The following is an 18,672-nucleotide window of genomic DNA, read 5'->3' on the forward strand; positions in this document are numbered from 1 at the left end:
TGTATCTCTTCTGCCGCAGCCGCCCCTTCACCTCCTGCTTCCAGGGCCTGGCCCCTCTCCTGCCGGCCCAGGTGTTCTTTCCGGCGGCTCCCCTCTTCCCTTGTGAGAGGGGGCCTTCTTCTGCTTCCTCTTCTCGACTGGTGAGGACGGTAGGCGCTCAGCGCCGTGGCGCGACTCCCGTCGCCCCTCGTGGAAGGCTTTTTCTTGCCCGCCCTGCTGAGGGATGGGCTCGGGGCTGTATTTCCAGGAGGAATTGCGGGCGTGTCCAGCTGCAGGGGTACCTTGGGGAACTGCTTCTGCCTACAGCAGGCTGACGTCACCACCGTCTCTCCTGCAGAGACACTCAAGTGGGCCGTGCGCTCAAACGGCACGGGGCGCCTGCCAGGCGAGCCAGCCAGCCAGCCAGCCTTCTGGGCGCCGTGGGTAGCGTGTCAGTCTCATAACCTGAAGGTCCTGAGTTCGAGTCTCAGAGAAGGCAGCCTTTTGCCTCTTGCCAGAGCCCTGACCGCTTCTGGCTCGCCCTTCCTTGTGCTCGCTGGCGTCCAGGATTCCCCTGCGCTCGTTGTCCTTGGGGGGAAATACACTCACATATGCTGGGAGAGCGAGCCGGCCCCCCTGGCGCCTTTCCCTGATGGTCCAGTGGTCAGGATTTGGTGTTCTCACTGCTCCGGCATGGGTTCGATTCCCAGTCAGGCAAGCAGTGGGCTGGCCTTTGCTGGCTCTTGTCGGCCCGGGCTGCTTTTCTCTCAGCCCCAGCCTTTCAAACCCCTTTGCTAAGAGCTGTCTTTCAAGAAGCTTTTGTATCTCTTCTGCCGCAGCCGCTCTTTCACCTCCTGCTTCCAGGGCCTTGCCCCTCTTCTGCCGGCCCAGGTGTTCTTTCCGGCCGCTCCCCTCTTCCCTTGTGAGAGAGGGCCTTCTTCTGCTTCCTCTTCTCGACTGGTGAGGACGGTAGGCGCTCAGCTCCGTGGCGCGACTCCCGTCGCCCCTCGAGGAAGGCTTTTTCTTGCCCGCCCTGCTGAGGGATGGGCTCGGGGCTGTATTTCCAGGAGGAATTGCGGGAGTGTCCAGCTGCAGGGGTACCTTGGGGAACTGCTTCTGCCTACAGCAGGCTGACGTCACCACCGTCTCTCCTGCAGAGACTCTCAAGTGGGCCGTGCGCTCAAATGGCACGGGGCGTATCAAACCTTAGTCCCAGATTTGGACCTTAGCGTCCAAAATATGGGGGTTATCATGAAAACCTCCAAGCTTGGTTACCAGCTTGGACCTGGTACTTGCTGCCACCACCCAAAAAATTAGAGTGTTTTCGGGCACTCTGGTCCCCCTGAAACCCCTTCCCTGGGGATCCCAAGACCCAAATCCCTTCAGTCTCACAACAAAGGGAAATAATCCTTTTTCCCTTCCCCCCTCCAGGTGCTCCTGGAGAGATACACAGACACAAGCTCTGTGAATCCAAACACAGTGACTCCCCCTCTCCGTTCCCAGTCCTGGAAACAAAAGCACTTTCCTCTTCACCCAGAGGGAATGCAAAATCAGGCTAGGAAATCCAACACACACAGATCTCCCCCTGATTTCTTCCTCCCACCAATTCCCTGGTGAGTACAGACTCAATTTCCCTGAAATTTCCCAGTAAAGAAAACTTTAACAGGTTTCAAAAAGAAAGCTTTATATAAAAAAGAAAGAAAATACATAAAAATGGTCTCTCTGTATTAAGGTAACAAATACAGGGTCAATTGCTTAGAAGAATATTGAATAAACAGCCTTATTCAAAAAGAATACAAATCAAAGCACTCCAGCAACTATAGACATGTAAATACCAAAGAAAAGAAATCATATAACTCACTATTTGATCTTTGTCCTTACAACTTGGAAACAGAAGATTAGAAAGCAGAAACTACTTCTCCAAAGCTCAGAGAAAGCAGGCAGACAGAAAACAAAGACTCAGACACAACCTTCCCTCCACCCAAAGTTGAAAAAATCCAGTTTCCTGATTGGTCCTCTGGTCAGGTGCTTCAGGTGAAAGAGACATTAACCCTTAGCTATCTGTTTATGACAGAGCGCCTGCCAGCCAAGCTAGCCAGCCAGCCAGCCTTCTGGGCGCCATGGGTAGCGCGTCAGCCTCATAATCTGATGGTCCTGAGTTCAAGCCTCAGAGAAGGCAGCCTCTTGCCAGAGCCCTGACAGCTTCTAGCTTGCCTTTTCCCGTGCTTGTTGGAGTCCAGGATTCCCTTTCTAATTGGCATCTGGAGGAAATACACATGCATGCCGATTGTGTATCCGCATTGATGTTCTAGTTCTTCGGATTTTCCCGTTTCAGAAGTATGTTTGTTCCTTTTTTTCATTTTATTTCCAAGAGACGTTAACTTATCAGTCCTGGTCTGCACTACGCATTTAATCCGAATTTAGCAGCGTTAAACCTATTTAACCCTGCACCCGTCCACACAACAAGTCCCTTTATATTGATATAAAGGGCCTTTAAACTGGTTTCTGTACTCCTCTCCAACTAAAGGAGTAGCACTGAGTTCGGTATTGCCATTTCGGATTAGGATTAGTGTGGCTGCAAATCGACGGTATTGGCCTCCTGGCGGTATCCCACAGTGCACCATTGTGACTGCTCTTGAAAGCAAGCTGAACTCAGATGCACTGGCCAGGTAGACAGGATAAGCCCCATGAACTTTTGAATTTCATTTCCTGTTTGCCCAGCGTGGAGGTCGGATCAGCACAGGTGGCGATGCAGTCTCAAATTCAAAAAGAGCTCGAGCATGGACCGTACAGGAGATACTGGATCTGATCGCTGTATGGGGAGACAAATCTGTTCTGTCAGAGCTCCGTTACAGAAGACAAAATGACAAAGCATTTGAAAATATCTCCAGGCTATGAGCGACAGAGGCCACAGCAGGGACTCAGTGCAGTGCTGCGTGACAAGTGTAACGGAAAGCCAACAAATCAAATGGATGCTCATGGAGGGAGAGGGTACTGAGGACTCCAGCTATCCCACAGTCACCGAAATGCATTTGCATTCTTGGCTGAGCTCCCAATGCCTGAAGGGTCAAAAACATTTTCCCCGTCTGTTTCAGGGTATATGTCATCAATTTACACCCTCCCCCCCCCCGAGAAAAAAGGGAAAAAAACGTTTCTCGCCTTTTTTCAGTGTCACCCTCTGTTTACTGCATGCTGCTGGTAGACGGTGTGCTGCAGTGCTGAACACCAGCATCCCCTTTCCGATAACAGATGGTACAATATGACTGCTATCCATTGTCATCATCAGCCTGTGAGTGCTCTTGGCTGACCTTGGTAAAAGTGGAAATGATTTCCGGTCATCCCCGGCAGATGGTATAGAAAGGCTGCTAACCATCTTCATCATAGCAACTGGAGGCTGAGCTCTATTAGATCCCCCCTTTCATGTCTAAAGAAAAGATTCTGTACTGCCTGGACTATCAGAGCAGCAGGAAGCTGGGCTGCTCTCCCTCACCACCCTTTAATATCCTGCCTGGACTATCATAGCAGCTGGAGACTTCCTCGCCCTCATTTTATCTCACTAAAAAGACAGTGTTTCTTATTCCTGCATTTTTTATTACTTCATCACTCAAATGGGGGGCCACTGCCACGGTAGCCCAGGAGGGTTGGGGGAGGAGGGAAGCAACGGGTGGGGTTGCTGCAGGGACACCCCCTAGAATGGCATGCAGCTCATCATTGCTGCGGGATCTCTGGGGCTCAGACATGGAGCTGCTGTGCTCTCTGGTTCTCTAGTACACTTGCTCCATATCCTAGGCAGGACTGACTCTATTTTTAGACAAAATATAAAGAAGAGAATGACACAGGGAGTCATTCCCATTTATGTCCGTGAGCCTCTGGCCAATCTCAGCAATGCCAGCCAGGAGCACCCATGACAGCAGCAGACGATACATAATGACTGATTACTGTCATCTCATTGCCAATTTACAATGGCATGACAGATGGTGGAATAGTAATATGTAACCATCTCTGCTACCTTGCAAAGGCAAATGAATGCTGCTTTGTAGCACTGCAGTACCATGTCTGTCAGCAGCATCCAGTACACATACGGTGACAGTGACAAAAGGCAAAATGGGCTCCATGGTTGCCATGATATGGCGTCTGCCAGGGCAATCCAGGGAAAAAGGGCGCGAAATGATTGTCTGCCGTTGCTTTCACGGAGGAAGGATTGAGTGACGACATTTACCCAGAATCACCCAAGACACTGTTTTTGCATTGGGATCTCAACCCAGAATTCCAATGGGCAGGGGAGACTGTGGGAACTATGGAATAGCTACAGGATAGCTACCCACTGTGCAACGCTCCGGAAATCGACGTTAGCCTCGGTACATGGATGCACACCGCTGAATTAATGTGCTTAGTGTGGCCGCATGCACTCGACTTGATACAATCTGTTTTACAAAACCAGTTTATGTAAAATCAGAATAATCCCGTAGTGTAGACGTACCCTTTGTCATCCCATTGGCAAGATGACGTCTCCTCCCTTCTTTTTCATTACCATTTCTGTAACAGTTGGAAGCAGTTCCTCATTTCAAATGCAAGGACTACAGGTTCAGCAGACTGTGTGAAGGAGACAGTAGGAAATTCCAAAAAAATAAATCTTGAAAATAAAATAAATAACATCAAGAATAAGGAACAGCATAAAGCTTAAAGATTTCTGACCTGGGGAAATGAACAACTTGCACAGGGGAAATGCAGGTACTAAGAGGAAAATCTTCAAAAAACTAGAAATGCAAAAACCACTGGATGGGAGTATAGGACAGATTAACAACCCACATTTTTTTCCTATCTCCAGTATCCTGCCTCCATATCTAAGTGAACCTAAAGTAGACTGGAAGATATCTATGTTTACAGTGTTATTTTAATTTAAGGGCCATTTCTTATGAAAAAAATAATAATTAGGTGAATTTCTTCTTTTTTCACTCTATAAATGAATCTAATTTATTTCCTAATTACAGTTCTGTAGTAAAGGCCTGAGCCTTCTACTACTGATGGGACGGCAAGCATAGGACAAGAAGTATGTGTTTTACATTAAAAAGACACGTTAGATAAAAATAATAAATATACAGGATGAAATTGTATGTGCTGAACCAATCAATTTCTTAGGTCTTGATCCTGCAAGCAAGATGCTCCATGCAGACAGACCCTTGTACCTGCTTAGAGCCCTTTTGACTTCTGTTAAAACTATAGTTACTATGTTAAAACTTTGTTCCTAATTTTCAGAAGCTCTGAGCACCTAAACTTCCAGCTGAAATCAAAGGGAGTAGTGTGTATCCTGAATTTCTGAAAATCAGGCCCTTAATTATTCCTAAATGATACTAGGAGACCCCCACTCTACCTCAGGCCCTACTCCCATCCTGCCTCTTCCCATCCCTGCTCCACCTCTTAGAGACCACAAACCAATTAATTTCAGTTTACCTAAGTCTTAATGAAATTTAGTTGAGGCTGTTGTATAAGTGGCCAGCACCAGCACTGTTCACTATGGCAGACAGATTGATACAGTGACAGTCACTTATACTAATCACTTTAAAAATATATTTTTAAAATATTTCTCACTCATAATTTATTTAGCTATTTAACTAACCTCTGCCATTCTAAATTAGGCCTCTGTGATGGGGTGGACTGGCCCCGCACTGGAGAAGAAGGGGTTAAAGCAGTGCTCTTAGCAGATGGAGTCATGCTCCCTCAACCCTCTGGGGCATGCTCTAACTGCTGCTAAGAGCATCAGAAAGTTGGCACCTCTGCAACACCTCCTTGACCCCCTGTGACCAAAGGGCCCCGCCCTCCCCGACCCACTATGGTCAGTGCCTTCCCAGATCCCCCATACAAATGCACAGTGCCCTGCACACCACCCCTGCCCAGCAGCCCGCTGCCCACAGCTCCAGTACAACAACCCAGCACCTCACACATAACCCCCACTCCCTAGCGCCCCGACACACAGAGATCTTCCTTGCTCCCTTACAGCCTAGAACCCCCTTCCAGACCACCCAGAGACCCACTTCCCAATGCACTGCCTCCCAGCTGCACTCACCAACCCTGCTGGGAGGCAACTGTGTCTGCCAGGCTGAGCTGGGAGCACAGCCAGGGCTGGTCCTGGGGCGGGGAATCACTCTGCCCCTGGGGAGTGGCACGATCAGCCAGGCCAGGGCCTGCCCCGGCCGGGCTCCTTCAGGACCCACTTGCCTGGAGGGGCCCAGCCAAGCCCCCTACACTGTCCGCCCCAACTGGCTGAGACTGGCCAGGCTTCTGCACCATTCCCAAGTAGCTCAGCTCTGGGGAGACAGGCAAGGCCCCACAGGTGGTGGGAAGCAGAGACTGTCCAGAGCTGGAGGTGCACTGGGGTCCAGCCAGGAGGTGGAAAGGAGCCATCGGCCGGCAAGAGGTGGAGAGGAGCAAGTGGTGGGTGAGGGGGAGCCAGTGGGCTGGCAGGGTCTCGGCGTAGTGCAAGTGGAGCAGGCCAGGGCCCCTTCTGAGCATGGGCCCAGCTCCAGGTGCCACTATAAACCTGATAGTGCTTTTTGGTCCTACCTCTAAGGAAACATAGAATGGGATTACAGTCCAGCAGCCTCTTTTCTGCTTACCTCATGTTTCCAGCTCCACTCAGCACTAAAATTTCCTGCTGAGGGGGCAGAGGCTACTTGCTGGGAGGAACCAGGAAGTCCTTGCTCCATACAGCAGTTTGTAGTCCACAGTTTCTAGTTCTTACCACTGCTGCTGAAGCACACTGGACCTTGGGCTACATAATCTCAGAAAACTTTTTCAGTAGGAAGTCACAAACTTTAGTGCTTTAATACAGCTAAAGTCTTTGGTCTTACTATAGGGGTATCTGGGTTAAAATTAATGGCCTGTGATATACAGGAGATCAGACTAGATTAGGGGTTCTCAACCTTTTTCTTTCTAAGCCTCCCCCCCACATGCTATAAAAACTCCACAGCCCAGCTGTGCCACAACTAGTTTTCTGCAGATAAAAGCCAGGGCCAGCATTAAGGGGTAGCAAGCAGGGTAATTGCCCAGGGCCCCAGGCCCCAAGGGGAACCACAAAGCTAAATTGTTCAGACTTTGGCTTCAGCCCCAGATAGTGGGGCTCGGAGCCCCTGGATGCAGTCCTGTGCAGTGGGGCTTTGGCTTTCTGCCATGGGCACTAGCGAGTCTAATACCAGCCATGCTTGATGGACTCCCTTAAACCTGGCTGTGGTGCCCCAGAAGCCCCCAGGCCTCTGGTTGAGAAACGCTGGACTCAATGAACTAATGGTCCTTTCTGGCTTAAAACTATGAATTTCTGCACACCTCAGACTAGATCCTGGTCCCTTGTCCATAAATCAAATAAATAAGATTTGAACATAGGAATCACAGAGGTAGGGGAGGGGCAAAAATGTTCCCAGCCCCACCTCTTTAAGTACAAATACAGCTGCTGCCTGACACTCCCCTAGAAAGGGGAAATTGTCCAGTCATGGACCTGCTAACCACAATACTGGTCCCTTCTATGGTTCATTTCCAGCTCCAGCTTTCCTGCCTACATGATGCTGTAGAGACAGCTTTCCAAGGTGCATCTCACAGTGGTACCACTGTATTGTATTTAGTACTTTTGGTGTATGCAGGTAGCAAAGGAGTTGGCTCCGTGGGATGGGCTTTTGTTCTTTTTAAACAGATACAATACTGAATATTATTTGCAACAATGTGTAAGCAGAGTCAGTATGAGCTCTACCCTGACATCTGGTGGTGAATTATGGTGAGTGTGGAAAAGAATTTCAGGGGCTGATCTTGTTTGCATAGGCACACCCACCCCACCTAGCATAGCCCATGGCAGCCTAAAATGGTCACTTTGACAGCTGTGGGATCCTCAATTTCTCTGTTATTGAGGCAGGAGGAATAAAGTGTTGTTACTCTGATTATGTGAATGAGGGACTATGAATCTGTTTTATGACAGAGAATCTCACCATCAACTAAGTAGCACTCGCTAGACAAGGGACATGGGTTCCAAAACACAGTGAATTGAAAGAGGTTGGGGACTGGTGTGTGTACTTGATGGTATTGGTGCCTTTTGAGGGTCTGGAACACAAATTGCACCTACACCACTGTTGAAGAGTACAGCTAATTTTGGTTCTATTAGGAGTCTATCTAGAGACTGTGCTGAGTTGAATTCATTTTGGGCCAATGGTGCACCAGCACTGGGGTTTCCCCTCTATGAGCTGAAATCACTAAAGGAGCTAAACTTACTGAGCTAAGTGCAGTGTTAACTAGTGGGGGAGCCTGAAGATCTATCACTAAGTGGCTGGCAGGGCTGAGCGTTTGTGGGATGGTTGGAGCGGCCCACGGAACAGTGAGCGAGTGGAGCAGTTTGCGGGGACAGCTGGAGCAGCTCACGGGTCAGCTGGAGGAGCGGCACAGCTGGTGGAGTGGAGCCGGTCGTGGTGAAGTCTGCAACAGAACTCCATGGAGAGGCAGGGCAGTTGGTCCCAGCCCACGTAAGGTGCTCCTTAACACCCTGTGTGCCCCCTACATTTCCTCCCAGGATGTGGGGGGGGGTAAAACTCTGCAGATAAACTTTTGAACGGTGGGGCGGCACTGCCCAGGAACAGAGACTTTTGGGTTGTTGGACTTTGGGGTGATTGGACCCTAAGGGGAAAAGGACATTGCCAAAACTTACTTGGTGGGTCTTTTGCTCATGGTTTATCTTATGAATCCTGTTTGTGGTGTTTCCCCAATACGATGCCACATTGTTTCCCTCCTTTATTAAAAGGATTTTGCTACATTCAGACTCTGTGCTTGCGAGAGGGGAAGTATTGCCTCCTAGAGGCGCCCGGGGGAGTGGTATGTAGTTGTCCCAGGTCACTGGGTGGGGTCTCGAGCCAGTTTTGCATTGTGTTATTGAAATGGAACCCCTGGACATGAACCCAGCCCTTGTTGCTGCCAACTCAGAGGGGCAGAAGGGTTACAAATGTATCAACTTGTATCCCTCTTCCCAGGCACTTGTATCACAAACCTCACCACTTTCGATTCCAAGAGCAAGGTGTGTTTCTTTGATGCTTCTCTAACACAAACACATAGCAACAGGTATCATTAACAACAAAACCAATCCTACCAAAACAAGACACTCCATTCCACATGCATCTCACTCTGGGAAAGAAATGAGAAAACAAACAACATGTGACGGATGTGGAGTCATGTTGCTTAATGCAGCTATATAAGAGTAGAACTTACCGTGTAGGAACACAGTACTCCAGGTTAGCCCACATTTTTACAGTGTGAGATGATTAACATTTTAATTGCTGGATTACAGTATTGTGTAAAGCCCAGATATTTCAGAACAGTCCCTGGTGTGGATTCTGTGTGCCTCTGCCCAATGTTATGACGTTTCCTCAATTGCAAATTAATAAATATTCAGCAAACTCAATTTATAGATATGTCTCAAAACATTTTAAAGTAAAGAATCAGTTAAAAATCTTTTGTCTGTGTGCATTTCTCTTCCAACTGAAAAATATCATCTCCAGGTTAAGAATTTAATCAAAACCAGCTACTAATTACTTTCCTGACACTCTGGGAGAGGAATGTTGGCACTATAAAGGATTGAAATATTGTCATGATTAATATTTGAAAAATATGTAATTGGATCATTTGATTTTGCTGTCTCCTTTGAATTATGGCAGCAACTTCTTTGCAACTGATGTTTATGAATTCATGCCATACATTTCAGGGGAAATAGGACAAACCATTGACTGATTTGAGAAACCTGAAGTGTTAATCTTATAGTATTGTTAAAACTGGGATTGCCTGAGTCCAAGTCAATACAGACTAAGCAGAATCTAGAAAAGTTTTATGTGAGAAGAAAACAAATGAAATTTCTATAGAGTTAAAATTGCATGTCTTCAATCCTTCTATACCGAAGTTCAGAGTTCCACCACAATTATTAATTTGCAAGCAAATGAGATTTGATTGTGATAACATAGAAATAATCCAATTGGCAAGTGCGCCAAGCAACTGTGTGCAATTGTTTTGTGGAAAAATAAATGCATGAAAATGCTGAAATTATAAATCATCATTGTTTAAAATGTAATATAAAAGATCTACTCCTACTTCGACTGAAATTAGTAGCAAAGCTGTCATTGAATTCAGTGGGAGCAGGAGCCCTCTGATTGTAACTGGATGGATGTGACGTCTATGAATAATAAAGCTACTATACTCTTTTTTTTCTGATTTTTAGATTTTGAGCCATGCACCAAAGCCTATAGATTTTTTATGCTAATAATGCATCAGCAGAACAAAGCAATCATCTCAGAGGAGCTGTTTTATAACTGAAACAAACTGAAGGCTATGTCAAGTGTTCGTTCACTAAGGGATATGGACATCTAAACTTTTTATTTTGAAGACAGGCGTTTAAATTCACCTATACTTAACCAACATCACTGCCTTGAACAGACAGCAATGAAACAGCAAGAATAATAGAAAAGTTTTTTAATCCTGTTACTTCTAACATGTTTTATGGGTGGTTCCCTTCTACTGTAGAGGAAAGCAGCATACAGCTCTTACACATTTAGCAATAACACATCCCTGACAGACATAATCATGCCAACATAACCCCCAGCGTGGATTCAGCTATGTTGATGGAAGACGGCTTCTGTCAAGATAACTAGTATTGTTTGCGGGTAGTGGTGTTCCTACACTAAGGCCTGGTAGACACTATGAGTTTAGGTCGAATTTAGCAGCGTTAAATCAAATTAACCCTGCACCCATCCTCACAACAAAGCCATTTTTGTCGACATAAAGGGCTCTTAAAATCGATTTCTGTACTCCTCCCCATCGAGGGGAGTAGCGCTGAAATCGACATGCCGGTTCAAATTAGAGTTATTGTGGATGCAATTTGACGGTATTGGCTTCTGGGAGCTATCCCACAGTGCACCATTGTTACCACTTTGGACAGCAATCTGAACTTGGATGCACTGGCCAGGTAGACAGGAAAAGACCTGCAAACTTTTAAATTTCATTTCCTGTTTGCCCAGCATGGAGAGCTCATCAGCATAGGTGACCATGCAGTCCCAGAATCGAAAAAGAGCTCCAGCATGACCATACGGATCTGATGTACTGGATCTGATCGCTGTAAGGAGAGACAATTCCATGCTATCAGAACTCTGTTCCAAAAGACGGAATGCCAAAACATTTGAAAAAATCTCCAAGGCCATGATGGACAGAGGCCACAACAGGGACTCAACACAGTGCCACGTGAAACTTAAGGAGCAGAGAAAAGTGTACCAGAAAGCCGAAGAATCAAATGGATGCTCTGGGAAAGAGCCACAGACATGCTGCTTCTACACTGATAGGCAATTCTAGAGGGGGCCGCCACCAGTACCCCATCCCTGTTCATGGACTCTGATGATGGGGTACTCTCAGTTGCCATGCCTGAGGACTGTGCGGACGGGGAAGATAAGGAGGAGGAAGACGAGGTTGAGGAAAGCACACAGCACACCATTCTCCCCGACAGCCAGGATCTTTTTCTCACTCTGACTAAAATACCTTCCCAACCCTCCCAAGGCAGTATCCCGGACCATGAAGCCATAGAAGGGACCTCTGGTGAGTGTACCTTTGTAAATATAAAACTTGGTTTAAAAACAAGCGTTTTTTAATGATTAATTTGCCCTGAGGACTTGGGATGCATTTGTGGCCAGTACAGCTACCGGAAAAGTCTGCTAACGTGTCTGGGGATGGAGCAGAAATCCTCCAGGGACATCTCCATGAAGTTCTCCTGGAGGTACTCTAAAAGCCTTTTCAGAAGGTTTCTGGGGAAAGCAGCCTTATTTCGTCCTCCATGGTAGGACACTTTACCGTGCCATGCTAGTAGCAAGTAATCTGGTATCATTGCATGACAAAGCCTGGCATCGTATGGTCCCGGTGTTTGCTGGCGTTCAAGCAACATCCGTTCTTTATCTCTCTGTGTTATCCTCAGGAGAATGATATAGTTCATGGTAACCTGGTTGAAATATGGGAATTTAATTAAGGGGACAGTCATTGGTGGCCGTTCCCATTGGGCTGTTTGCCTGTGGCTGAAAAGAAATCCTCCCCACAGTTAGCAAAGCGAGGAGGGGGGAGAGCATTGGCACTAAGCTGTTTGCATTTGGCTAGCAGGAATCTTCCCTGATACAAGCCACATGGTTGAGGAAGAGTTAAAGCGATCATCGCAGAGAAAAGGATCGGGGGGCAGGCTTCATGCTCAGCTGTTCGCATTTGACTAGCAGGGATCTTCCCTGATACCAGCCACACGGTGTGGTGGTGGAGAGGGTTAAAGAAGTCATCCCAGAGAAAAGGATGGGAGGGGTTAGTTTGGTTTCTGCTGCTGCACATTAACATGAAAACTGCAGCCCTAAATGGACAACTCAACGGGCTTTGCCTGGTATAAGAAAGGAGGGTTATGAAGGTTGCAGAAGCTGAAAGACTATGGCTTATCATGGCCGCCAGCAAGCCAAATTCTGTTGCCCGGCGTGTTTGATCTCTAACACCAAAGCCGCAAGCACTCAATATAAGATGCAAAAAATGACCTTGTACCAAAATCCCGTGCTATGTAATGTGAACAGTGTTGTTCACCGTGAAAGAGTATACCCATTGTTCTGTAAAATGTATCTTTTTAAATACTTCTCTCCCTTTTTCTCCTCCTGCAGTTGCAAATGTTTCAAGCCTCCCTCCTCCGTCCCAAGGGTTATCTCAGATAAGGCGGCAAAAAAAACACAAGCGCGATGAAATGTTCTGTGAGCTCATGCAGGCGTCCCACACTGAAAGAGCTCAGCAGAAAGTGTGGAGGGACACAATAGCACAAGACAGGAAAGCGGACAGTGAACGTGAGGAGAGGTGGCTGCAGGAAGATCAGAGGAGGCAATGTTGGAGCTACTGCGAGAACAAACGGACATGATCTGGCATCTGGTGGAGGTTCAGGAACATCAGTTGGAGAGACTGCCGCTGCAGCCCCTGTTTAACCACCGTCCCTCCTCCCCAAGTTCCATAGTCGTCTCCTCACCCAGATGCCCAAGAACACAGGAGGGGTTTCCGGGCCCCAACCATTCCACCTCAGTGGACAGAGGCTGTCATTCAACAAGTATTGAAGTGGCCTTTTCCTTCCTCCTCCCTTCCTCCCACACCCCACCCAGTGACCTGGGCTACCTTGTGAGTTATCGCCCTATTTTTATAATCAATTAATAAAGACTACATGGTTTTTAAATCATGGTGACTTTATTTCCAAGCTGTGATTGAAGGGGGGAGGGCAGTTGGCTTACAAGAATTAGAGTCAACCAAGGGGGCAGGTTTGCATCAAGGAGAAACAAATAGAACTGTCACACAGTACCCTGGCCAGTCATGAAACTGGTTTTCAAAGCTTCTCTGATGCGCAGCGCTTCCTGATGTGCTCCTTTAATCACCCTGGTGTCTGGCTGCGCGTAATCAGCGGTCAGGCGATTTGCCTCAACCTCCCACCCCGCCATAAACGTCTCCCCCTTACTCTCACAGAGATTATGGAGCAAACAGGAAGCAGCAATAACAATGGGATATTGGTTTCACTGAGGTCTGAGCGAGTCAATAAACTGTGCCAGCGACCCTTCAAACATCCAAATGCACTCTGTACCACCATTCTGCACTTGCTCAGCCTTTAATTGAACAGCTCCTTACTACTGTCCAGGGTGCCTGTGTACGGCTTCATGAGCCATGGCATCCCCAAGGATAACTACAGGCATTTCAACATCCCCAACTGTTATTTTCTGGTCTGGGAAATAAATCCCTTCCTGCAGCCATTTAAACAGACCAGAGTTCCTGAAGATGCAAGCGTCATGAACCTTTCCCGGCCATCCCATGTTGATGCTGGTAAACATCCCTTGTGATCCACCAGTGCTTGTAGCACCATTGAAAGTACCCCTTGTGGTTTATGTACTGGCTGCCTTGGTGGTCCGGTCCCAAGATAAGAATATGGGTTCCATCTATGGCCCCCCCCACAGGTAGGTAATCCCATTGCAGCAACGCCATCTACTATGACCTGCACATTTCCCAGAGTCACTACCTTTGATAGCAGCAGCTCAGTGATTGCGCTGGTTTCTTGCATGAGAGCAACCCTCACAGTAGGTTTGCCCACTCCAAATTGATTCCCAACTTACCGGTAGCTGTCTGGCATTGCAAGCTTCCAGAGGGCTATCGCCACTCGCTTGTGAACTGTGAGGGCTGCTCTCATCTTAGTATTCTTGCAGTTCAGGGCAGGGGAAAGCAAGTCACAACGTTCCATGAAAGTGCCCTTATGCATGCGAAAGTTTTGGAACCACTGGGAATCATCCCAGACCTGCAACACTATGTGGTCCCACCAGTTTCTGCTTGTTTCCCAGGCCCAGAATCAGCGTTCCATGGCATGAACCTGCCTCAATAACACCATGATGTCCACATTGCCGGGGCCTGCGCTTTGAGAGAAGTCTGTGTCCATGCCCTCATCGTTCTTGTCACCTCGCTGCCGTCAACTCCTCGCCTGGTTTTTCAGCTTCTTTTTCTGCATAAACTGCACGATAATGCATGAGATGTTTACAGTGCTCGTAATTGCTGTGGTGAGTTGAATGGGGTCCATGCTTGCCATGCTATGGCGTCTGCTCGGGCAATCCAGGGAAAAGGGCGGAAAATAATTGTCTGCCATTGCTTTCACGGGGTGAGGGTTTACTGACAACATTTCCCCTTAACCACCCGCGACAAATTTTTGGCCCCATCAGGCAATGGTAGCTCAACCCAGAATTCCATTGGGCAGCAGGGACTACAGCAACTGTGGGATAGCTACCACAGTGCACCATTCAGAATGTCGATGCTTGCCACAGTATTATGAACACATGCCGTCGAATTAATATGCTTAGTGTGGACACATGCACTCGACTTTATACAATCTGTTCCCAAAAATCGACTTCTGTAAAATCAGAGTAATTTCGTAGTGTAGACATACCCTAATAAAAAAAAATCCTTCTGTCAGTGTATGCTGCATCCACATTACAGCGCTAGAATGACATACCCTAGAGCCTCAAAGTACAGAGGTTTTGTGGCATTAAGCCTGTAATAAACAGATAGCTAAGGGTTAATGCCTTTTTTTACCTGCAAAGGGTTAAGAAGTTCACCTAGCCTAGTTGACACCTGACTAGAGGAACCAATGGGGGAACAAGATGTTTCAAAAGGAAGGAGGGAAGTTTTCCTTTGTTTAGAGTTTCAGTTTCAGCCACAGTGAAAAAGATCAAGGAACCAGCCTCTTATTAGAGTAGTAAGTTTTAGAAAGGGATAAATAGGTTTATGTTTATTTTCTTCGTAACTTGTCTTGGTACCATTAAGGGAATTATCAAATTTGAGTATTCTTGTGTGTATTAAGATTTTTGCCCAGGGTTTGGGAGGAACATCCTCTGTGTTTTGAATCTGTTGTCTGTGAGAGTAGCTGGTATGCTAATCTCTCCCAGATGGTTTTCTTTTACCTTTCTTTTCTTTAATTAAAAGCCTTTTTCTTAATACCTCATTGATTTTTTCCTTGTTTTAAGATCCAAGGGGTTTGGATCTGTGTTCACCAGGAAATTGGTGAAGTCTCTCAAGACTACCCAGGGAAGAAAAGTAGTGCTTGGGGGTGGTGGCAGCGATACCAGATCTAAGCTGGTAATTAAGCTTAGAAGTGTCCGTGCAGGTCCCCACATCTGTATCCTAAAGTCCAGAGTGGGGAAAGAACCTTGACAAAACCTCTTTCCCTTTGTATTATTATTTCACTGTTTAAATAGTGCCATTAGTTTGCATGGTGTTTTTCAGATATACCAGGCATATCCCTGCCCCAAAGATCGTGCAATCTAAATTAGACAAAATACCGATAAAAGCTGGGGGAAAGAATGCTACGTAAAAGTAAAGCATTGGGTCTTTATCTTTGACACGAGTTGCTAGTTCCAAGGGTTTCCCCATCCCCAGCCATCAAATTCTAGCATTATATTTCTATTGTAAAGCAAGCTAAACTATAGGATTCTGAGGGAAGGCAGGAGAGCTAGGGTGAATGGTTATCTCTGTTACGTGGCACAAAGAGGGAAGGCTTTGGGAGGAACTTGAACACAGATAATGAGGCTGAGTAACACACTGGCAGAGGGAGGCTATTTCATACATGGGGACAGAATGAAAAAGAGTTCAGAACTGTGAGTTTGGTGGAGATGGTTTTGTGGTGAAAGCACTTGGAAGAATATATTACATGAGACAGTCCATAGTAGACTTAGCAAGAGCCAAGATGCTTGCAGAGATGGGCACACTGCAGAGGTTTGAGGATGAAGATGGAGTGTTTGAACTTGAAGTGGAAAGAGACAAGAAGAAGCCCCGTAGAGGGATTTGAGAGGTGGGCTGATATCAGAGCAGCAAGCAAGGGCAAACCTAAATGATTAGTTGCATAACTTCAAGCCAGAGAGGAGACATTTATCACAGTCCAAGTCAAAAATAACAAGGGAATGGACCAGAGATTCAAAAATGGGTACAGAGATGAAGGGACAAATTTTGGAGATCTAGAAGGAAAAGCAACAGGATTTGAGAGAAGGGAGGAATCACAGGGCTTGTCTACACTACCGCTTAAGTCGATGTAATTTACATCGTTCAGGAGTGTGAGAGTGCTCTACCATCAGTACAGAAGTGTCTTCACCAGATGTGTTACAGCCGCACAGCCACATTGGTGCAGCTGTGCTGATGTAACGCGGTAGTGGAGACTATCCCAAAATGATCCTAAATTTATTACATTGAGTGACCAAGGGCTCATCTACATAGTGGAGTAATGGCGTTGTGATTTCTAAAGCGCACTAACGTGTTGAGCATTAGCATGCAGACCCTGCTGGTGTCCCCTAAAGTTTTTTTAGCATGCTTTACCTCAGTGTTGTTTGAAACAAAGAATAGTATAATTGTCATTGAATACGGAGAAAGGCATGAACCTGCCGGAACCTTTTGGAAGCTACAAGTGTAAAGATTCTAATCTTCTGTTCTAGCCAAGCTATGCTCAGTGCAGGGATGCGGGGGGTGGAGTGAGAAAAGTGGCTGTAAGCCATCTTTGCATTTCCCCCTTTCTTGGGCCAGCTGGGCTCTCTGTGTACAAGTTTGAGCACCTTCACCCACTACATCAGTGGGTTGTGTAGAGAGCAATATAGAGCCATTACACCAAGGTTTCTCAAACAGGGGTCGCTGCTTGTGTAGGGAAAGCCCCCAGTGGGCCGGGCCGGTGTGTTTACCTGTCCTATCCGCAGGTCCAGCTGATCGCAGCTCCCACTGGCCGTGGATCACTGCTCCAGGCCAGTGGGGGCTGCTGGAAGTGGCATGGGCCGAGGGATGTGCTGGCCGCCGCTTCCAGCAGCTCCCATTGGCCCGGAGCAGCGATCCGCAGCCAGTGAGAGCCGCGATTGGCTGGACCTGAGGATGGGGCAAGTAAACACACCAGCCGGGCCTGCGAGGGGCTTTCCCTACATAAGCAGCGACCCCTCTTTGAGAAACCCTGCATTACACCCTCTCTACACCATCTGGGGATTCCTCCTATGATGGCAGAATTTCCTGGGGGCCAGATGATCTGCTGGACTTCCGGCTCCCTTGACGTGCTAGAGCAGCATAATGGGCCCAGAACACAATAGAGATTCATGTTCAGACAGTGAGTGTGTAGATGTATGTGCATGTACACAGTAGCCTCAGCAGTCTGCACTGACTGGGAAACAAACTGTGATGAATATTATGAAATAGCAAGTAAATGAATAAACATAATTTTAAAACTGAGCCAATGGAATTATATCATTTAGCCCAATGTGGTTGTTTATGAAAAAGCTCATGCCTCCCAAGCAGATCTGACACCAGTTCCCCCAAACAGGAGGATTGGTAGGTTTTGTTAACACAAGAAAATGGACAATGTCTTTTTATTATTATTTTGCAGAGTGTGCTTTGGGAAAACATGCAGCACTTCTAATGGAGATTTCCAAAGACAAAAATGGCAGTAGGTATCTAACTGCCCTTTGTTCCTTTGAACATCTCCCCCTTTGTTTTGTTCAGTAATAATACACACTTTTATTCATTTTTCTTCATTCTATTCCCAAAGCCTAAAATAATCATAGCTTAAGTTTTCTTCTGCACTGCACACAGACTTTCTGTTAACAGCTACTGCTACCTGGTGGACATAAACAGTACTGCACCACACTACAATAAAAGATACATTTATCTCTATACTCATGTCCAAATCCTGAGCCTAGCCCTACAAATATCATGTTGAGCATCTTAGATGTGCCAGTACCAATAAAATAATGACCATAAACAACTGTCTTTTTGAATAGACAGCAGGGACTGCACTTAACTAGTTTCCAGGCTCTTTCAGCAGGTTAAGATCACCTTACAGAGGAAAGCCCGTTTGCTGTGTTGTAAGCGTATCACTACCAGGATATTGGAGAGACAAGGTGGGTGAGATAATCTTTTATTGGACCAATTTATGTTTATGAGAGACAAGCTTTTGAGAGCTATACAGAGCTCTTCTTCAGGTCTGGGAAAGGTACTCAGAGGCCTGGTCTACACTACACGTTTAAACCGATTTTAGCAGCTGTGGCAAAGTACCTGCCTCTCCTCTGCTAGCTCAGTCCTTCTTAGCCTTGGAGACACAGGCTTGGGCAAAGCAAAAAGCCCTTCACAGTCACGCAGGGTCTG

General features: G+C 46.9%; 1 non-coding gene across 1 annotated transcript; it reads left to right on the forward strand.

Annotated features, from left to right (window-relative positions):
- The first annotated feature begins 2,085 nt into the window (after nt 1-2,085).
- TRNAM-CAU (transfer RNA methionine (anticodon CAU)) lies at nt 2,086-2,158 on the forward strand. The gene has a single exon. It is a non-coding gene; the product is annotated as a tRNA-Met (tRNA).
- The last annotated feature ends 16,514 nt before the right edge of the window (nt 2,159-18,672 follow it).

Source organism: Gopherus flavomarginatus, chromosome 10 (assembly GCF_025201925.1).
Source record: "Gopherus flavomarginatus isolate rGopFla2 chromosome 10, rGopFla2.mat.asm, whole genome shotgun sequence".
Lineage (NCBI taxonomy): Eukaryota > Metazoa > Chordata > Testudines > Testudinidae > Gopherus > Gopherus flavomarginatus.